Genomic DNA, 21,917 nt, shown 5'->3' with positions numbered 1-21,917 from the left:
CCCAGGGTCTGAAGGAGAGGAAACTCTCCTTCAGGCCCTGGGATCCATATCAATGTGTAAAAGAAAGAATTAAAATAAAAAATAGGATATACTCACCCTCTGAAGCAGCCTGGACTTTACCGCCGTAACCGGGAGCCGTTGTACCTAAGAATGCGTGCTTGAAGGGCCTTAGATGAGGTCACTGCGCTCTGATTGGTCCGTAGCAGTCGCGTGACCGCTACGCGACCAATCACAAAGCAGTGACATCACCTAAGGTCTTTCAAGCGCTTGAAATACCTTAGAAGACGTCACTGCTTTGTGATTGGTCGCGTAGCGGTCACGCGACCGCTACGCGACCAATCAGAAGCTGCGGACGTCTTCTAAGGTATTTCAAGCGCTTGAAAGACCTTAGGTGACGTCACTGCTTTGTGATTGGTCGCGTAGTGGTCACGCAACCGCTACGGACCAATCAGAGCGCAGTGACCTCATCTAAGGCCCTTCAAGCGCGCATTCTTAGGTACAACGGCTCCCGGTTACGGCGGTAAAGTCCAGGAGCCGCCGGAGAGGTGAGTATATCCCTATTTTTTATTTTAATTCTTTATTTTACACATTGATATTAATCCCGATACCGATTCCCGATACCACAAAAGTATCGGATCTCGGTATCGGAATTCCGATACCCGCAAGTATCGGCCGATACCCGATACTTGCGGTATCGGAATGCTCAACACTACTGTTTACTGAAGGCTTTAAGGTCCTCAATCCAGAGTACGGTTAACAGGGCTGCAAGAGACCGGCCGGGCCGATGGCACCTCCAGAGTTCCCTTTGCAGGTGGAAATCTGTGCCTACCTTCTAGCGCCTGTGTGTTGTAGTACTTCCCTGCTGAGAACCACGGGATAGTCCTCACAACTGTTGTGTCTGTTTCTGATGGTATTTCCCACAACTTATGTCTGTTCTGATGTTCTTCTCCGTCCCCCAGATGATATGGATAGGACGCACCCGTATGACGGGACGACCTGGAGTTCTTCCGGGACCCTAGCATCGCCCCTCTCCCACAGTTGCCCCCTATGTCTTCTTAGGTGATTTTGGTGAGACAGCCAACCAAAAATCAACTGTCCTGCCTCTGTTTGAAGTATTGCTTGGAGGCTAATACTTCCTCGGCGTTCTGGCCACCGGCTACGCGCCTCAATAGGATGTTGCCTCGATCTTACAGCACGACTCCTACTGGTGTTATCTCCTTTTTGCTTTGATCTCGTTTCTCACTCTCCACAATAAACCTCGCTTCTTGTCCTTTCTTGAGATACCGCCGCGATGTAGTGCAGGCGCGGTTCCTTAACGTTCTTTCCTGTTCGCTAGGCCTCTGTCAGGATCCCACCCCTGACAGGGACCCCCCTGAATCTTCCCCTGCAACACCCTCTGCCACAGGATGTTGCTCGGTTCCAACCCAGTCAGCTTTCTCTCTAACTTTCTATCTAACCCCCAATTTTACCAGATTGTGAGGAGTGGCCTAATACATAGCGCCCTTAGCTCCCCCTGGAGGCCAGACTATGAAGTGTATTGGTGTCTGTGATACCTGGTCAGGTGAACTCCTTCAGTGCCATCAGACGTACCATCACTCCCCTTAGCGGCGGAGCATCAGTACTGCAACGACCAGGACTCTGGGGCGCTGCACGTTCCGCTAGCCCTAACATAGTGTGCCGGCGCATGTGCACTAATGCTTTTCGGCTTTGCCCGCAGTTGGGCAAAGCATAACGCGCGTGCGCAAGGCGTGTACTACGGAGGACACAGCATGAACTTCAATCCAATATTGCGGCCAGCATGCAGCCAGCGGGTAAGGAAAGGGTGAATCAAACACCCGAAAACCCCGCCCATATGACCGCAAACCTGTCCCGCCAAATTCAGGTGACAGGTTCCCTTTAATTGTTTTATTTTGAATGGGTGTTGATTTGAACTTTTACATTTTTTTTTATATTTTAAAAAACATTTTTCTTTTACTTTAAACTTGCTTCAATAGTCTCCATGGGAAACTAGAAGCTGCCATCATCCGATCGCTTGTGCTACACAGAGAAGGGCTTCAGAAATGCTCCCTGGCTATAAACGCCGACCGATTGGCGGCACTCATAGCAATCCAGCAATGACAACCACAGGGATCTGCTGCAGACTCCAGGTTATCATGCCAACCTATTGGTGACCCGCAGTGGTGCCGATAGGCGAGATTAGTGATGCGCTTCTGGGGCAAACATGTTAAATGCCGCTGGCAGAGTTTTACATGTTAACAGCCACGGGTGGATCGCGATTCCACCCACGGCTGTTAGGGGCACGTCAGCTGATGAAATGTGCCAAAAAAGTTTAAGGCTCATTGCCAAAACCCACAGCATACAGGGGAGCCAACCTTAGATGTAACTATACATCTGAGGTTGGAAAGGGGTTAATGGTTGGCAAGATATTCTCTTCCTGAAATTCTGTGCAGTTTTGTGCTAAATATGATTTTGTGTTAAATTAGAAAACAAAATGTCCAAATTGTGTTATGTTTTAATTACCTCTACATACTAATGTATTAAATTACCACTGCACCTGGTAATTAGATTTTGAGTTGAAGTAGAAACTGAATTCTAAAAATTGCCTAGTTTCTACTATCTCAGCGATAATGTGACAAAAAAGATGTTCAGTGAGTGATGCTTTTATGAATATGCATCATTTCCTTTGGCCTATGTGAACTGGAATGACTTTGTTAATAAAGTGATAAAAAATATTAGATATATTAAATTAGATACATTAGGTTTCTATATAGAAAGTTAATGGTATACTTTGGTATCTAGTATAATAAATTATCAAAATAAGAAAACTAAAATGCAATTTCACTTATAAACCCTTACACGGAAATCATTGACTATAAATACATTTCAACATCATATAACCATAATAATTATTACACATATATTTCCATAATTTTAGACATAAAAACTGCCCTTTTTAACAGTCTGAAAAAAAGAAAAAAGCTTAGCTATCCAACAATCAAACATGACTGCTTGATGCTTTTTCTCCTATCCTGTACAGAGCTATAAAGGATAAATCTTTTTAAAGCAAGAGAGTAGTGATAAGGTATTAAATAATTATATAGAGAAAAATAAATTGTGAAAAACAAATAAAGGCAGCAAAGACTGATTGTGCTCTAAAGTAGACAAATCACATGACCCAGATGACATACACTCCCGAGCACTGCAGGAATTAAGTACCATGATAGATAGAACAATTATTTTTATTAGTTAAGGATTCCGTAAAAACAGGATCTGTACTACACGACTAGCTCATAGAAAATGTGGTGACAATATTCAAAAAGTGAAAAAACTCTGTACCTGGAAAGTATAGGTTTGTAGGTTTTACATTCACTGTGGGCAAAATATCTGAGGGTTTTCGAAGAGATGCTACCCTTGGCCTCAAAAGAGTTTGATATCATCCCAAATAAAAGTTTGGTACACAAAAATGAGAACAATAGGACTATGGGAAAATATGTGTAAATGGGTTAACGACTGTTTCTGTGATAGGAAACAGATTGTTTATTCAATGAACATACTTGAATTGGGTCACAGTAAAACAGTGGGGTACCACAGGGGTCAGTAATGGCCTTTCTTCTTTTTAGAATATTTATTAAGAACCTTGTAGAAGCAAAACAGAGTAGAATTTCAATATTTTCAGATGATTTAAAATTATGCAAGCTAATCAACACAGAGGACAATTTAACCCCTTCATGACATGCACCGTACTAGTACTGCTCTGCGGGAACTGAGTTCTCGCAAACCGCAGTACTAGTACGGCGGCACGATCGCGCGGCCTCACAGTGAGCGCCGTGGCTATGCAATGCCCACGATCGGTGCTAGCGCTGATTGTGGGCATTTAACCTCTCTGTCAGTAGTGACAGCGACTGTAATACTATTGTAGGAAACTCTAAGATTCTGGTAGCATGGGGCAATGAACAGACAGAGACGGGTTTCTTTAGTGCAAATAGTGTATTTGTAACACAGCAAAAACACACAAACAATATACTGATAATTCGCAATGAAACAAGTCCCTTAGCCATATACAGCAAAACAGAAGAGTTCTTAGGCCAAAGTCCTTGGCAAGGTGAGTGAGACGGGTGACGTGCAGATCCAAACACAGCTGGTGCAGAAAGAGTCAAATCCGGGTATGAAGTAAACACAGGGAAGTCCAGAAACAAGTCCTCAGGTTAATCCCAGGTGTGGGATGAACACGGGTAAGTCCAGAAACAAGTTCACATAAAGAATTATACTGGTGGAATTTCCAGTAGCTCCCACCGGGGGGAGTAAATAAGGATTAAGTAGCAAACACAGTCTAAGTCCAGCAGCAAAGCCCCAAACACAGTTCCAAAACAGAGTTCTTACCCGGAGGAGAGAACCAAGGGTTAAGTTCCCAAGCCAACAGACTGAGAGCGTAACTTACATAGGCAGAGAATGTCCAGAGCCACGGGTAGAAGTACAGCAGACAAGCAGCTGAGCTGATGGAGAAACCAAGCAGAATACTCCAGCAGAGAGGCTGACACCTGACCCGGGTTTTAAACAAATGAACAGGAAGTAGGGCAGACAAAAACAGCAAACTCCATCTTAACGAAGGGCAAAATCATTCACAAGGTAACTTGGAAAACCCGGAATACTGACAGCGACATAGAGAGGCATCATGCAGGGACGGGGCTCCCTGCGCTCTCCCACCGGAACAACGCGATGAGATCACGTTGTTCCGGAAGGAGTCCCCGGATCCAAGATGGCTGCAGGGCTCCTTCCGGGTCCTGAAGTGAGGTGGCTAGCTGGCGACTACACTGAAAGCCTCCTGCACTGCCTGTCAGATCGCTGATCTGACACAGTGCTACGCGATCTGATCTAATATAGTGATGTCCCACCCTGGGACAATGTTAGAAAGTAAAAAAAAAAATAGAATGTAAAAAAAAATCCCCAAATAAAGAAAAAAATTTTTTTTCCCAATAAATCCATTTATTTATGTAAATGAAAAAAAACAATAAAAGTACACATATTTGGTATTGCCTCGTCCGTAACGACCCGCTCTATAAAACAATCCCACTAATTAACCCCTTCAGTGAACACCGCAAAAAAAATAAATAAAAAACGAGGCAAAAAAACCTGCTTTATTATCATACCAGCGAACAAAAAGTGGAGTAACACGCGATCAAAAAGACGGATATAAATAAACATGGTACCGCTGAAAACGCCATCTTGTCCCGCAAAAAAAAGCTGCCATACAGAGCATCATCAGCAGAAAAATAAAAAAGTTTTAGCTCTCAGAATAAAGAGATGCAAAAACAATTATTTTTTATATACCTTATATACTCGAGTATAAGCCGACCCGAGTATAAGCTGACCCCCCTAATTTTGCCACAAAAAACTGGGAAAACTTATTGACTCGAGTATAAGCCTAGGGTGGGAAATGCAGCAGCTACCGGTTAACGTCAAAAATAAAAATAGATACCAATAAAAGTAAAATTAATTGAGACATCAGTAGGTTAAGTGTTTTTGAATATCCATATTGAATCAGGAGCCCCATATAATGCTCCATAAAATTCATGATGGGGCCCATAAGATGCTCCATATTAAAATATACCCCATATAATGCTGCACAAAGGTTAATAATGGCCCCATAAGATACTCCATAGAAACATTTGCCCCATACAATGCTGCATAAAGGTTGTTGGCCCCATAAGATGCTCCACACATTATGGCCCCATAAGATGCTCCACACATTATGGCCCCATGAGATGCTCCACACATTATGGCCCCATGAGATGCTCCACACATTAGGAGACCCATGAGATGCTCCACACATTATGCCCATACGATGCTCCATACATTGTGGCCCCATGAGATGCTCCACACGTTAGGGGCCCCATGAGATGCTCCACACATTATGCCCCATAAGATGCTCCTCATATATGCCCCATAAGATGCTCCTCATATATGCCCCATAAGATGCTCCTCATATATGCCCCATAAGATGCTCCATACATTTGCCCCATTTGCTGTTGCTGTGATTAAAATAAAAAAAAATCACATACTCACCTCTCTTCGCTCAGGCCCCCGGCACTTGCGATAGTCACCTTCCACGTTCCATCGCTGCGCGCTGCTCTGTCTTCCATCCTCGGCACTGACTGTTCAGGCAGAGGGCGGCACGCACACTAATCGCGTCATCGCGCCCTCTGACCTGTACAGTCACAGCCAGAGGATGGAAGACAGAGCTGTGCGCAGCGATGGAACGAGGAAGGTGACTATCGCGCAATGCTCCCCCTCCCCTGATATACTCACCTGCTCCCGGCGCAGTCCCCTGGCAGCGTCTCACTGTCAGATGGTCTCCGGGAGCCGGCGGCATCTTCCTGTGTTCAGCGGTCACATAGCGCTCATTAGAGTAATGAATATGCGTGCATATTCATTACTGTAATGAGCGGTACCATTTGACCGCTGAACACAGGAAGCGCTGCCCGGAGACCATGGGACATGCAGGGACAGTGCCAGGAGCAGGTAAGTATGTCACCGCGCCGCTCCCCCTCACCCGCCGATCCCTCACCGACACTGACTCGAGTATAAGCCGAGAGGGTCACTTTCAGCCCAAAAAAGTGGACTGAAAATCTCGGCTTATACTTGAGTTTATACGGTAAAATAGTTTTTATTGTGTAAAAGCACCAAAATATTAAAAAATTCTATAAATGAGGTATAGCTGTAATCATACTGAGCTGAAGAATAAAGCTGCTTTATCAATTTTACCACACGTGGAACGGTATAAACGCCCCCCTAAAAGAGATTCAGGAATTGCTGGTTTTTGTTCATTCTGCCTCCCAAAAATCGGAATAAAAAGCGATCAAAAAATGTCATGTGCCCGAACATGGTACCAATAAAAACGTCAACTCGTCCCGCAAAAAACAAGACCTCACATGACTCTGTGGGCCAAAATATGGATAAATTATAGCTCTCAAGATATGGTGATGCAAAAACTATTTTTTGCAATAAAAAGCGTCTTTTAGTTTGTGACAGCTGCCAATCATAAAAATCCGCCAAAAAAAGCTATAAAAGTAAATCAAACCCCCCTTCATCACCCCCTTAGTTAGGGAATAATAATAAAATTTTTAAAAAATGTATTTATTTCCATTTTCCCATTAGGGTTAGGGCTAGGGTTAGGGTTAGGGCTAGGGCTAGAGTTGGGGTTGGGGTTAGGGTTGGGGTTAGGGTTAGGATTGGGTCTAAAGTTAGGTTTGGGGCTAAAGTTAGGGTTAGAGTTGGGGCTAAAGTTAGGGTTTGGATTACATTTACGGATGGAATTAGGGTTGGGTTTAGGGTTAGGGGTGTGGTTAGGGTTATAGTTGGGATTAGGGTTAGGGGTGTGTTTGGGTCAGGGTTTCAGTTAGAATTGGGGGTTTTCCACTGTTTAGGCACATCAGGGGCTCTCCAAACACGACATGGCGTCCTATCTCAATTCGAGCCAGTTCTGCGTTGAAAAACTAAAACAGTGCTCCTTCCGTTCCGAGCTCTCCCGTGCACCCAAACAGTGGTTCCCCCCCACATATGGGGTATCAGCATACTCAGGACAAATTGGAAAATGACTCCTGGGGTCCAATTTGTCCTGCTACCCTTGGGAAAATAAAAATTTGGGGGCTAAAATATTTTCGTGGAAAAAAATATATTTTTTATTTTCACGGCTCTGCGTTGTGCTAGAAACTTCATTTATTTTATGGAGGTACCTGTTTAGGTCCCGATTATGGCTTACATTGTATAGTTGCTTTTTCACCACTGCACTTTCCCTATATTGTTTTCCCACCTGCATTGAGAGGGATATTGCAGGAGAGAGAGGGGCAGTCTACGGTGAGTGGGGGTGCCAAAAAATCGATTCTTAGGGTGCCAACCTCCACAGTCAGGCAGGTGTAAGCGTTAGTCGTGTATAGGACCAAACAGGTTATTGTATCATTTGTGACTTAATTTTTCCTTTATATTGGGTCTGGGTTTTATATTGGTTAATAATAAAAGTAAAGTTTTAAGGGATTATATATGTGCGCATTTTTGAATTTTTTTCTCCCGAATATATTTTGTTGTTGAGTAATCCCAGACATTCTGAACAGAGGAATCGTGACAGTACCCCCTCTTCAAGGGGGACCACCGGACCCCCAGGTTTCCCAGGAAAACTACGGTGAAAAGCTCTGACCAAATGATCAGCCTTCACCGAATGAGCCAGAATCCCAGGATCTCTCCACGGGTCCATATCCCCTCCAATGAACAAGATATTGGAGGGAATTTTGCCCCCTCCCCAGGGAATCCTCAATTCTCTGCCCTTGTACTCCTATCCTCCATCAACAGAGACTGGAGGAGGAGGGGAAGAGACAGACAACACAGAAGGAGCAAACTTCTTTGAATATCATTGGGGACACGAAGAAATTGTGGAAGCTTTAATCTAAATGCAACTGGATTTACCACCTCCAAAATCTCATACGGGCCAATGAATTTCAGGTCCAACTTTGACAAAGGTACTTTTAACTTTATATTCTTGGATGATAACCAAACTTTATCCCCAACTTTGAAAGTGAAACCCGCCGAACGTTTCTTATCGGCCTTATGTTTTTGCCAAAATTGAGCCACCCCAATATTCTTTATGAATCTCCCTCCAAACATCCCCAAGTTTCTGAATGGCCCCTCCACTCCAGGGTATCTGTAACTCATCCTAGAGAATTAACCAAAATGAGGATGAAAATCATAATTACAAAAGAAAGGAGAGATTACAGTGGACTCATTGACCCTACTGTTAAAGGCAAAAATGAGGACCAGTCCTCCTGCTGAACAGCCACAAAACATCTTAAAATTTGTTCTTCAAGTTCATATTGCTTCTGAATATGGTTCTACAAACTATTGATTCATGGGGGCGTACTTAATTATTCACAAGCTGATTTTTTAGCTAGCTTTTGTTCAATAGAAAATGACATGGTATAATTTGCCATGTGTAGTTGTATATCTGAAGTTGTATTTCCCTATCGTTAAAGAGGTTGTACACTACTTTTACACTAAAGACTTATCCTAAGGATATGTCATTGATGTATGATCAGCTGGCGTCCGAAACCCGGCACCCCCGCCGATCAGCACTTATCGGAGTAGGCTGGTGAAGGCTACCGGCTGAAGGTACTCACTTGTGAAGCTGCTCTGTTTACTGGGGCTTGGCACTGCACATCCATCTCCTATTGAAATTAAAAGGAGGAGAATGTGTAGTACCCTGTTGAGGCCACTACAAGTAGACAGAGCAGTTTGGCTAGTGAGTACTTCTGGCCTGCGGCCACCGCCACCGACATTGATGGCAGCTGATTGACGGGGGTGCCGATTGTTGGATGCCAGCCATTCAGACATTGACCTTTTCTACGGATAGGTTATCAATGTAAAAGTAGTGGACAACCTCATTAAGACCTTCTAAGGACCAGATTTTTTTTTCCATTATGCTCTGTTACATGACACACCTTAACTATTTAATCGGCGATCACACGCAGCCACGTTCTCACGCTCAGCTCAGTGCGTTATGGCTGGCATGGTACAAGATCGTATCACTGATATGAGTGCTCACCAAACCATCCAAATCATTGTGGGACATGGCCATTATTGTTTTTTATTTTTGTGTAACAAATGGATAAGAGGGTCAGGAAGTTTTTATTTCAAATATAGGACTCTGTGTGTTTATTTCAATTAAAGTACTTTATTTTATGTGTGTCTTATAGATGCCTCTTACTAACCCCAGGGCCTGATGTAAAAGGCCTTAAAAAAGCTGACATGAACCCCTGAGCTATTACTACACTTGCCTCCACTCCAGGTCAAGTGGGAAGAGTGGAGGCTAAGCACCAAAATTGGCGCATCTAATAGAATCTAATAGATGCTCCATTTCTGGGGTGGCTGATGGCTGATGCTCTGAGTCTGGGAGGTGGCCAATATCCATGGCTTCTTCCTAGGCTATTAATATCAGCCCGCACAGTGCCATCCTGATGACATCTGGATGGCGCTGTGTGGGGGACTCGGGAGCGTGAAACCCACAACGGAGGAAGTGCAGGTGCTGTGCGACCACGTGAAGGCCGAGGTGGAAGAGAAACATGGCAAGAAATAACCCAAGTTTGTGGCCGTTGAGTACAAGACACAGGTGGTTGCTGGGACCAACTTCTTCATTAAGTTCCTTACCGGAGATGAAGAGTACATCCACCTGCGCATGTAACAGACCCTGCCCCACGCTGGGGAGAAGCTGAGCCTTTCTGCCTCCCAGGTCGGGAAAACAAAAGCAGATGAAATTGTCCACTTCCAATAAGCCCAATAAATAATAATAGAAAAAAGAGGGAAACAGCACAGCAGACTTCCAGAAAAAAAAAAGTGATGTTTATTGCCCAAATGGCGTGGCGATTCTATTATCTATCTATCATGTTCCTCATCGTTATTTATCTCTACCTTTGAACATCTTTAATACATAAAACTCTTTAATTTATATGCTGCCTTTCATTACATATGTGTCACACTGGCATTACGCAGTCAGCACACGGATAGCAAACGTACACACGGATGGCACATAGATGTCACATACGTACACATGGACACAGAGAAAAGATTTCACCAGTGCTGGTTATTACAGTACAGAAACACCATCATGTGTGAAGGAGGCTTAAGACAGTGATTTTATCAAAACTACAACAGGTAGCCCAGTAAGTCACACATCGCTGGAATCAGGATCTCTGCCTCTACTTTCTACTTCTCTCAGATTAGGTGGCACAAAGCTGGTGACAGTTTTCCTTTAAATGAAATCAAATGTTCAAACTTAATAAAATTCACAAAAGAAATAGATGAAGAAAAGGCAATTGACCTAAATAACCTTCCATATTTAAATCTACTTTATTTCAAAGGAACCTAATTGAAATAGGCAAGTAAGTGTTTCTGACTTTAATGAATCCTCTTAAAGTCAGTGATATTTGTCTCATGCAATCACGTTTTTTCTATGAATAGTTATTTTCATTGTTATACTATGGCTGTATTTTGCCTTCCCAGATTAATTCAGCATATATTTTGTCAATTTAATCTGATTTGCTAATTATAATTTTCAAGTGAAGCTTGTATTAAGAATATGATAAGAATGCTAACCCCCCTATATCAGTAGTTTCATCGCTCCTCTTCTGCTTTAATAGTTTAAAGAGATTATTTGAGATTTCTCTTGTTTGGAAACATAGCTTTAAATAGTGGTGGGTGACATCTGTTATCCAAAGCTAACCTTAATGTTTAAATAGTCATACTGTATGTCAACTGGTGTTCCCCAGGATAGCTGTTGTAGATCATAACAAAATTGAGAAGCATGTAGCTTTTTTAACCCTAGAATGCGTGACCATAGAAATCTACACTATTACGTACCTGGGGCCTTTGAGGCCCGTTTTCAAATAACATGGAATAACTCAAAAAAATTTTTTTGCAAAGTTATTTGAAAGTAAGCATGCATTCCCACTAGCTCTGGGGTCCGCCTGGACGGGATTTCGTAATGGATCTGACCTCCTGGTGACCCCGGCTAAGGCTGGTAGACCGCGTACCTGGGGCCTCGCAGGCCTGTCAGGTTACTTTTTTATTATTTTCTGTAAAACTACTTTAGTTACAATTTTGAAACTCTAGGTATTCCTCAGCTATATAGTTGTTAGTAATTTCCAGTTGTTCGTATATTTTTATGTTATAGGCATTTCGTATAGAAACGCTTTTTTTGTGACTACCCCATATTCACGTACCTGGGGCCTTTTAGGCCTGTGTGCAAATAACATGGAATAACTCAAATAAAAATACTTTTCAAAGTTTATTTTAAATTTGCAAAGTAAGGATGCATTCCCACTAGCGCAGGGGTCCACCTGGAGGGGATCCGTAATGGATCTGACCTCCTGGTGACCTCAGCTAAGGCTGGTGGAATCCCGGCATTCCATCAGCCTTAGCTGGAGTTACCAGGAGGTCAGATCCATTATGGATCACATTCTGGTGAACCCCAGCGCTACTTGGAACATAGCCTAAGATGTGTATAATTCCAAAAAAAAATTATGTACATAAAACAACAAAAATGTAACTAAACGGGCACGCCCAATATATTCACTCAGTACAATTTTTTATGATGGATACATTTTTTCTTATAAAAAGTTTTTACATAAAGTCTGTAGCAAACTTGGTGCAGGAATATTTATTTTCCACTTTACATATTCCCCCGACAATTCTTGCATATTATTTTTTCTTCAGAATGTTCCCTGCATACATTTTGTCCGCAAGTAGAACAGAAACGCTCCGATTTTCTTTCTTTCTTTGCTGGACAAATATAGCAGCACTTTCTTTTTTTTTCTCTTTGCTCTGGCTGTTCCTGAAAGCATATTCCACATCGGATCATTGCCTCCGTAATTTGCCTTGATAAGCATATCATGCTGCTTCTCTCTAGCATAGTAGGCATCAAAAGTTCATAACAAAGTTCTGTCAAAAATATACGTCTATTGTCCTTCCTGTTGGCATGGAATTCTGGATTAGTTTGACAATAAACAATATAGCTATTGAAGGATGACACATCAAGGATATTGGAAAAAAGGGCAACAGGCCAACGTTTAGTCTGCCTTTTACACGAATATTCAGTAATCATTTCATCCATCTTGTCGACACCTCCTTTTGTCTTATTATAATGAAGTATAATTTCAGGTTTTTGTTTCCTGTCATTGGTGTCAATACTTTCATCGTGATGCATTGTGCTCAGTAATATCACAGATTTTTCTTTCTTGGCTTTATAGGACACCATGGTTGCCTCATTGCAGAAACCGAATACACTCTCGTATATTGGTCGCTGTGCATTGTGCTTCATTATTGGTGGAATTTCGCGGCGGTTTGGTCTCATTGTACCAACAAGTGTTAGTTGTTTCTGAAGCAAAAAATTGGCCAGTTCTAAATTAGTAAAATAATTATCCATAGTGATATTTTTTCCAGAATGGAAAATTGGTAAAGCTAGTGTTTTCACTATGTTGAAACATAGATCTTTCTGGACTGGAGCGTCAGCTTCTTTTCCACAGTAAATCATGCCATTCATCCCATAATAAGTTGCTGAATCGCACATCCAGAAAATTTTTATGCCGTATTTAGCTGGCTTACTGGGCATATATTGGATAAATTTGCAACGTCCCCTAAAGGCAAGAAGTTGTTCGTCCACTGTCACATATTCGCTAGAATTGTAAAGTTTGTAACAGTTCTGGATAAAAAGATTCCATATATAGCTAATAGGCGCTAATTTATCGGTTGCCAACCTCACAGGCCGAGTTCTCTTTTCATCAAAACGAATTAATCTCCGAATAGCCTCAAATCTATCTACGGACATAGTGGCTTTGTAATGTGGATCTGCAAATGGGTTCAGAAATAATATATATATATATATATATATATATATATATATATATATATATATATATATATATATATAACATATAGTTCCTCTTTAGTTAAATTTTTCCAAGTTTTTTTTTTTCCGAAGCAATACGTTTACCTTCGTAAACATTCGTACACAAAACTATCTCATCTGCAATATCATCTGAAACAAATTTACTGAAAACATCTTTTTTGGACATGAATTGGGAAATTCCGACAGCTCCTTGAGGAACTCTAATAATGTTATGTGATGGGGTGCGTGCATGAGCCACAGCAGTACTGTTCCAAAAAACATTTGTTTTAGATGTTCTACTTGCACATTCTGCTGGATCCATTACTTCTTCATCATCTGAGGAATCGCTGGACGATGAAGTTGATACATTAGCTGGTGGAATATACTCTTCATCCGACAAAGAAATGTCACTGTCTTCATCACTATTGAAATAATCGCCTCAATTTCTTGGACAGTCAATCCCCTTGATGTAGACTGTGCCATTGTAATCTTAGATGTGAGTAAACTAAAATGAAAAGTAAAAAATAAAGATTACAATCAGGCTTGTGCACTATACACTGTGTGTGCTAAGACTTTGTTAGTGTTTGTGTGCTTAGGGTAAAGTACAGCCCCCCTACTCTTACCTTCAACAGATCACTTTCTTGTAAGTGCAGTAGAAGCCTCTGGTTTTGGAGCTCAGAAAGGTTCTTTGTTAGGCTAGGTTCACATTGCGTTAGTGGGTGATCGCTAACGGACAGCGTTGCACGGCGAAAATGTCGCAATTAACGCCGTGCAACGGGTCCGTTAGCGCACCCATTGACAGCAATGTAAATTTCGCCTGCAGCGCATCACTAGCGCGTGCCTTTTTCGGCTCGCGCTAGTGATGTGCCGTTCTTCTGTGACGCGCCTCGGACGCTGCTTGCAGCGTCCGCGGCGCGCCCGAGGTCCGTTCCCCGCTCTCGCAGATCGGGGATCTGCGAGAGCGGGGACGTTAACGCGACCCCTGAACGCGGCCCCTAAATAAACATTGCGTTAGCGCAATCCGCTAGCGCTAGCGCTAAACGGATTGCCCTAACGCAATGTGAACCTAGCCTTACAGACCAAAGAAAGCTGACTTCTTCCTCCAAAGTCTCTCCAGCAACTAGGATTAAGGCTAGGTTCACATTGCGTCAAGTACATGGCGTTAAACGGATCCATTAAACGCATGTACAGAAAAGGATCAAATTTGTAGAAAAATCGGCTTCACGTTAACGCTTGCGTTAACGCTTTTGACAGCGTTTTTCTCATTTTGATGTCCGTTCGCGATGTATCCGTTTGTCTGCGTTTGTCACTGTCAATAAAGTTTTTTTTTTTTTTTTCTCCTTTTGTCCTCATCGGGGTGTGGGTGCAGACTCATTCTCCATTTTGAAAGCATTGAGTGAACTTCTGCTAGCAAGATGTTTGTGTCTGAGCTGGTTCGATTTCGCTTGATGCGGTTGCGACTTCGGCAGAGAAAGCGTAGTTCGCAAAGGAGATATTGGATCCACGAAGTTAATTTCTTGCGGAGTACTTATGGTGCCTTTCACACCCTGTATCTTCAGCTTCGGGATCACCCTTCAAAATTCCAATGCTATCTACGGATGTCCATTGAGACCTTTGATGTTCTGCTTTCACATGTGAAGGATGAGATACATCATCATCGCAGCACTTTCCGTGAAAGCATCTGTGCGGAGGAACGATTAGTAGTGACTGTGAGGTAATTATAAAAATTTTTCTCATTCTATTGACAAAGACTAGATCTAGGCATCGTGGGGCATACTGTTCATTTAGCAATTGTATATTCTATTTATGTAGCCTTTTAGTTGTCCTTTAAAATCCTAAACAATTTCCTTTTTTTTTCTTTTTGAATGCCAACAGATATCTGGCTACTGGAGAATCTTTTGCGTCACTGCATTACCAATTTAGACTGGGGAAGTCAACAATTTGCCAACTGGTTCGGGAAACTTGTGATGCCATTTGGAACAACTTGCAACCACTTGTGCTACCAACCCCAACATCAGAAATGTGGCTAGCGATTTCCCAACAGTTCGAGGATGTGGCTAATTTCCCCAATTGTATTGGTGCCGTGGACGGCAAGCACATACGGATTCAGAAACCAGCGCATAGTGGGTCCCTGTACTATAATTATAAAAAATACTTCTCGATAATCTTGATGGCTATTGCGGATGCAAGATACCGGTTTGTAGCTGTGGATATTGGTGCGTATGGCCGTACTAACGATTCAAGAGTCTTCAGAGACTCCAACATGGGGAGATGTTTGTATAGCAACAATTTTAACTTACCCTCATCACGACCTCTACCTGGGACCGAAGACCCAAGTTTGCCCTTTGTTTTAGTTGGTGGTGAGGCATTCCAACTTGGGCAAAATCTCCTCAAACCGTACTCAAGCCGCAGTCTGAACTCCACCAAGCGCATTTTTAATTATCGCTTGAGCCGGGCAAGACGTTATGTGGAGTGCGCCTTTGGGATTTTGACATTAAAATGGCGAATTCTACTAACGTGCATGCAACTGCAACCAGAAAATGTGGAACGTGTTGTGAAGGCATGCATCTGTCTGCATAATTTTGTGGCCAGACATGAACCCCAGGTGGTTGACCCCGATGAATGTGAGTCGAACCTCATGAGCATTGAATCTACTGCTGTTCGGTCAACAGCACAAATAATGAGGATTCGTGACCAATTTGCACAGTACTTCATACATGAGGGGCATGTTCCATGGCAAGACAGACACATGTAAAATTTATTTCAAGTCTGAAGCTGTGTCCTGATGTGTTTTTTGTTTTTTTATTTCCCATATGTCTTGTAAAATATGTCTTGTAAAATGTTACATTACTGTTATGTTGTGTTCACAGTCATACAAGAATCAGATTTTAAACAGTTTACTTAAGTTTCCGAATTTTTATGAAAGAACAGTTGTGAACTTGTTACATATGATATCCCATGGGATGTAAAAAAACACACACGAAATTGGGTGGTAAAAAAACAATAAACCAAAAAACGTGAAACACAGTTTGCACCTGGCTGGGGACACTGAGCTGTACTATAGACTCTGGTATTGCGCGGGCGTATTGTCTGCCCAGGTGTATGATGGACTGCTACTTTGTCTCTGATGTTCAATGCTCGGTTCACACCGGGCTCTATATTGAGGGTTGTAGGCCGGCATGTCTATGCTTCTGGTTCTCGATGGAGCTGGCTCCTGGGGTCCCACAAATTCCTCAAGAAGGTCATTCAGTCTTTGCCGAAACAAAAGGTTTCTGTGTGCCAGGATATTTTGTGCTACGGGAACATAGGACAAAAAAAGTAGCTTCCATTAATTTGCAGAATATACAGACTCGCGAGATTGTAAGTCGTTAATTTCCCGCCTCAGGTCTTTCAGTTCACTCCGACACATGTCCTCAACCCGCTGAAGTCCATCGACAATAATGGCATCAGCTACATCTTTTTGTGAAGCTCGCTTGCGTCCACGCACTGATTGCAACCGGGCACTCACACCTGAAGCCACAGTGCTTCTCTCCCCAGATCGTGGCTCGCTGATGACAGAGACGTCTTCAGTGCCCGTCTGCTGACTTGGTTCCAGTGGAGATGGCTCCAGTTCTTCTGCCTGTCTAGGCGCGGCGGTACTGCAGATCGTGCTGTAACCAAAAAAATATATATATATTTTGCTGTAATTTTAAAAAAAAATTTTCTCGCACACAGACCAATTTGTACTTACGAGCGCTGAGACAATGTTTTTTGAAGAAAGAACAATTGCTCGTAGTGCACATACGGGGTCACCCGTTTTGCACCTGCTCCGCTTGGTGGATTTTGACTACTCCGGTAGTCACGGACAAAGCGGTCCCTTATTGATTTCCAGCGAGTATGGACCGCATCCGCTGTAATTTTTTAAAAAAGGTTAAAAATATATATATATATTTATTAGTAGACAGTTCTTATATTGATAGTTTAAAAATTGTGTATAGTTAGTTAAGATAGTTGATATATAGCTAGTAGATAGATAGTTGATAGATAGTAATTATTATAGATGATAGAGAAATAGTTTAGTGTATAGGTAGTTGATAGTTTAGAGATAGATAGTAGACAATTTAACATCACCAATATTTACCAATTTTTTTCTTTGAGGTTGATGACTTCTCCATGTATCGGGGATCGAAGTGAGAGATAATTTGATCCCACAACTTGCGGTTCTTTACTATGTCATGGTGGGAGCTGTCGCTTTGGTCCCATATTGAGGGGTTGGCTTCCACAAGGTTGATCAGTGTCTCATTGTGAATGGTCAACGGCTCTTCGTCAACCACAATCCTTTTTTTTTTTTGGCTCGCTGACTTGGACTATGTAAACACAAAACGTTATGTTAAAAGGTTCAAATTCAGTTTATTGGTAGACTAATAGATAGATACATAGATACATAGATAGATAGATACATAGATAGATAGATATGCAGCGCCCCAGAGTTCTGGTCGTTGCAGTACTGTGGATCCGCCACTATGGGGAGCCATGGTGCGTTCGATGGCACTGAAGGAGTTCATCTGACCAGGTATCACAGACACCAATATGTTTCACAGCAGGGCCTCCGGGGGGAGCTAAGGGTGCTATTCATTAGGCCACTCCCCACCATAGTGGGTAAACTGGGGGTCAGGCAGGAAGTTAGAGGAGAAAGCTGACTGGATTGAACGAAGCAACACCTTGTGGCAGAGGGTGTTGTGGAGGAAGAGACAGTAGGGTCTCTGTCAGGGGTGGGATCCTGACAGAGGCTTGGCATTAGAAAGAACGTAACGGGACCGTGCCTGCTCAGCATAGTGGCGGTGCCCAAGAAAGGACTAGAAGCGAGATAGATTGTGCTGAGTGAGAAACGAGATCAAGCAAAAAGGAGAATACCAGTAGGGGTCATGCTGTAGGACCGGAGCAACATCCTACTGAGGCGCATTACCGGTGGCCGGAACGCCGAGGGAGTGGAATAGCATACAGCTTCAAGCCATACTCCAAACAGCGGCAGGGCAGTCAGTTTAAGGCGGGCTGTCTACCACATATCACCTATGAAGTCTTGGGGGGCAATTGCGGGAGAGGGGCGTCTCTAGGGTCCCGGAAGAACTCCAGGCCTACCTGACAAACGGGTGCCGTTCCAACCTGAATAACAGGGAGGGATGGAATACGAGAAGAACATCAGTGAATCGAGTTGTGAGGGAACTTAAGAAACAGACACAACAGTTGTGGGGTACTTTCCGTGAGCACAGCAGGGAAGGACTACAACACATAGCGCTAAGAAGGAGGGCACTGATTTCCACCTGTGAGGAGAACTCTGGAAGTGCCATCGGACCGACCGGACTTGCGCAGCCTGGTGAACCGTATTCTGGACTGCGGACTGAGAGATCTCCAGTAAAGAGGTAAAGAGACTGCAACCTGGTGTCCTCGTTATTTACCGCGACCTGCACCCCACAACTGCACCGCTACACCACCGTTACTGCACCATCATCATCACTTATTCTACCGGACGTCCCCCACTGACAGACAGGGCCACGGACCGGGTCTAGGCACCGTGACAACCCCAGGACTGAGACCCAGAGGCCCGGCTCCGGGTACCCCTAGGCCCTGCGGCGGTGTGGGGGCGCTCCAACTTGGCGTCACGAACAGGATCTACTTAAGCCTGAAGAATCAGGTCATGTGTGCCTAGAGACTGTGATTTATTGTGTTTGAACTGTACTTTATTGCAAAGACTGTGCTGTGCCAGTTGCCGCCAAAATCCGCCGCCATTGTAGCGCTGGGGAGAGCGCAGGAAGAGAAGAGGGGCGTGAAGTGGGCGTAGGCAAGCTGGAGAGCGCGAACAGCAATGGCCGCCCAGTCTAAGTATTTCTGTGCCCTGAGGACGTGCCCGTCAACAGCTGAGGTCCGCCTCCTGATCCTGGTTGGAGGGTGGAGGCCATGGGGACGGGGCCGCCCACGAAAGAGACCGCGAAAAGAGGACATTGGAGGACAAATAAAGATGGCGACACCCGGAGCACCATGCGGAGCTGACCCGGTTCGGTCTGAAGCTGCACAGCCTGAAATAGCCCAGAGACGCCAACACTGCGGGGTCTGACCCTCACAGGGCCGCCGATGGGTCGACCCCCTTTGCCGCTGTCCGAAGAGGGTGTGGCCGCAGCCGAGGCCCGACAGCTGGCCCGCCGGCTGAAGGCCGATGCCCGAGTGCTCACCCGGCTAGGTCAGCCCACGGAGATCCGTCTGACTCCAGTGTCTCCTGTTCCCTCCCAACTGGCCGTGGCTGGGAGCACGCTATCAACACCGGATCTAGAGATCATGCCGGACGCCGAGCATTTACGGCGTCTGATGACAGCATGGCGGAGCCGGCCCCAGCCTGCAGAGCAACTTGATCTGGTCAGTGTTCCGGAGATTCCGTCCTCACACTGGGGTGTAGTGGTGGCCTTTAACCCCCGGTATGGAAGAGGGGTGATTCAGGAAATTGGAGAGCCGCTGCAGGTCCGCGTGGATCGGGAGGAGGTGGAGCCTTGCAGCGGGAGGCTCGATTGTGACCTGGAGCCGGGAGATGCCGTCACCTACACGAGGTGGAGGAGGGACACTGGCGAGATGGGCTGGTTCGCCCGAGGTGTCCAACGATGCATTGCCCTCCAGGCTGCTGGAACACCAGAAGGGGATGATCCCGTTGGGAAGGCAGCGGGACCCGGCCCCGCGGAATCACGAGAAGCTCAGCCTCGCCGCGCCCCGGAGGGACGGGTGCACCTGCCGACAAGGAGGACCTCCCGGCGAGGGATTTTATCATTACTGGGACCGGAACGGCGTCCTGGCTCACCGGTGCGATCTGTTGGCCTGGTAAGGCCAGGAAAGAGGTCGCCTTCTGCAGAACCCCAGTAAGATTTTATTGTTTCTCAAGAATGTAAATAGTTTTCTAGTTAACTGTTTGAGTACTGTTTGCTGCTAAACCCGTCCAGGGTTAACTCTTTATGGATCCCTTAGTTGACCCGGGATCCTTATTGTTTGTCTTTCTACAGTTTTGCACAAGTTTTACAAACTGAGAAATCATGAACAGTGCATGATCCAAACTTTCTTGTAAATAGTTTGCACCTTCTTAAAGGCGCTTTCTACTGGTTTCATTTAAAGACTCTTTGCGAAGATACCGTTCTGGAACCTTTGCTGAGCAAAGACTGGTAGGCTGAGAAGACGAGCTACCTCAGAAAGACTTGATTCTCTTTTAAAGGGGATGTCCAACAGCGTACTTATGAGAAGATACTGTTTTAGAACAGTAATGCAATGATAATGTTTGAACGAGAAAAGTTGTATGTGTTTTAACTAGTTAAATGTGAAGAAATACTGATGATGATGCTCTGGAAAGAAATGTAACTGTTTTGCATGAAGAAAAGTTATGTGTGTTTAATTTGTTTAAAGTGTGAAACCTAGATAATGTTCTTTAAAAGGAAAGATGCAGAAAGCCCGTAGGGGTAGATTTAGAGTTCTGCTTAGTTGAAAGTAAAGAAAGTAGTAATGAAGGTGAGGATAGAAGGTAAACCCTGAGTCCCCATAGAAAGTTCGTTCGTTACTAAGGACAGAGAGTGAACCCGTAGGGGTTAGAAAGTGAGTCCTAATAGGAGCCAAATAGAGCTGGCTCAATGTTCTCTAATTGAAAGGAATGTTATGTCTATACCATGTATAGTAGCGAAAGGCAGTAGGCCCTGGCTGAACGGGGCGGTCCTGTAATAGAAAGGAGAGGCAGTAGGTCTGGTGCCGTTAGGACAGGCGGTCCTGCAGGTTCAAAGTAGGAGAATGCAAAGTTAAAATACCTTATAATGTGATTATAGGAAGGTCTTTAGCGGATTAAGAGTGTATATCCTTAAAGGCAAAGTTAAATTATTGGTCAATAATGTTTGCACCTAGTAGAATACCCGGTTGGGTAATGAGAGTTAATTGTAGCCTGTTGCTATGATATTTAATTATGTTTGTAACGTTAAAGTGTCCTCACCTCCCATAAAGGGAAGCTTGTCCAAGTATGCTTATTGTTTTGCACTCAACAAAATTGTATGTCTTTTTGCTAACCTGTATTGTTGTTTTCTTCCCAGTCCCGGAGTACTGTGTTTAACCAGGGGGGAGTGCAGCACCCCAGAGTTCTGGTCGTTGCAGTACTGTGGATCCGCCACTATGGGGAGCCATGGTGCGTTCGATGGCACTGAAGGAGTTCATCTGACCAGGTATCACAGACACCAATATGTTTCACAGCAGGGCCTCCGGGGGGAGCTAAGGGTGCTATTCATTAGGCCACTCCCCACCATAGTGGGTAAACTGGGGGTCAGGCAGGAAGTTAGAGGAGAAAGATGACTGGATTGAACGAAGCAACACCTTGTGGCAGAGGGTGTTGTGGAGGAAGAGACAGTAGGGTCTCTGTCAGGGGTGGGATCCTGACAGAGGCTTGGCATTAGAAAGAACGTAACGGGACCGTGCCTGCTCAGCATAGCGGCGGTGCCCAAGAAAG

General features: G+C 44.2%; 1 pseudogene; it reads left to right on the top strand.

Moving 5' to 3' along the window:
* Positions 1 to 10,012: 10,012 nt before the first annotated feature.
* On the top strand, positions 10,013 to 10,315 carry LOC143818307 (cystatin-B pseudogene; annotated as a pseudogene).
* The last annotated feature ends 11,602 nt before the right edge of the window (positions 10,316 to 21,917 follow it).

Source organism: Ranitomeya variabilis, chromosome 3 (genome assembly GCF_051348905.1).
Source record: "Ranitomeya variabilis isolate aRanVar5 chromosome 3, aRanVar5.hap1, whole genome shotgun sequence".
In the NCBI taxonomy this organism is placed as follows: domain Eukaryota; kingdom Metazoa; phylum Chordata; class Amphibia; order Anura; family Dendrobatidae; genus Ranitomeya; species Ranitomeya variabilis.
Note: the sequence above shows the minus strand (reverse complement) of the source record. Positions and strands in the feature narration are given on the sequence as shown.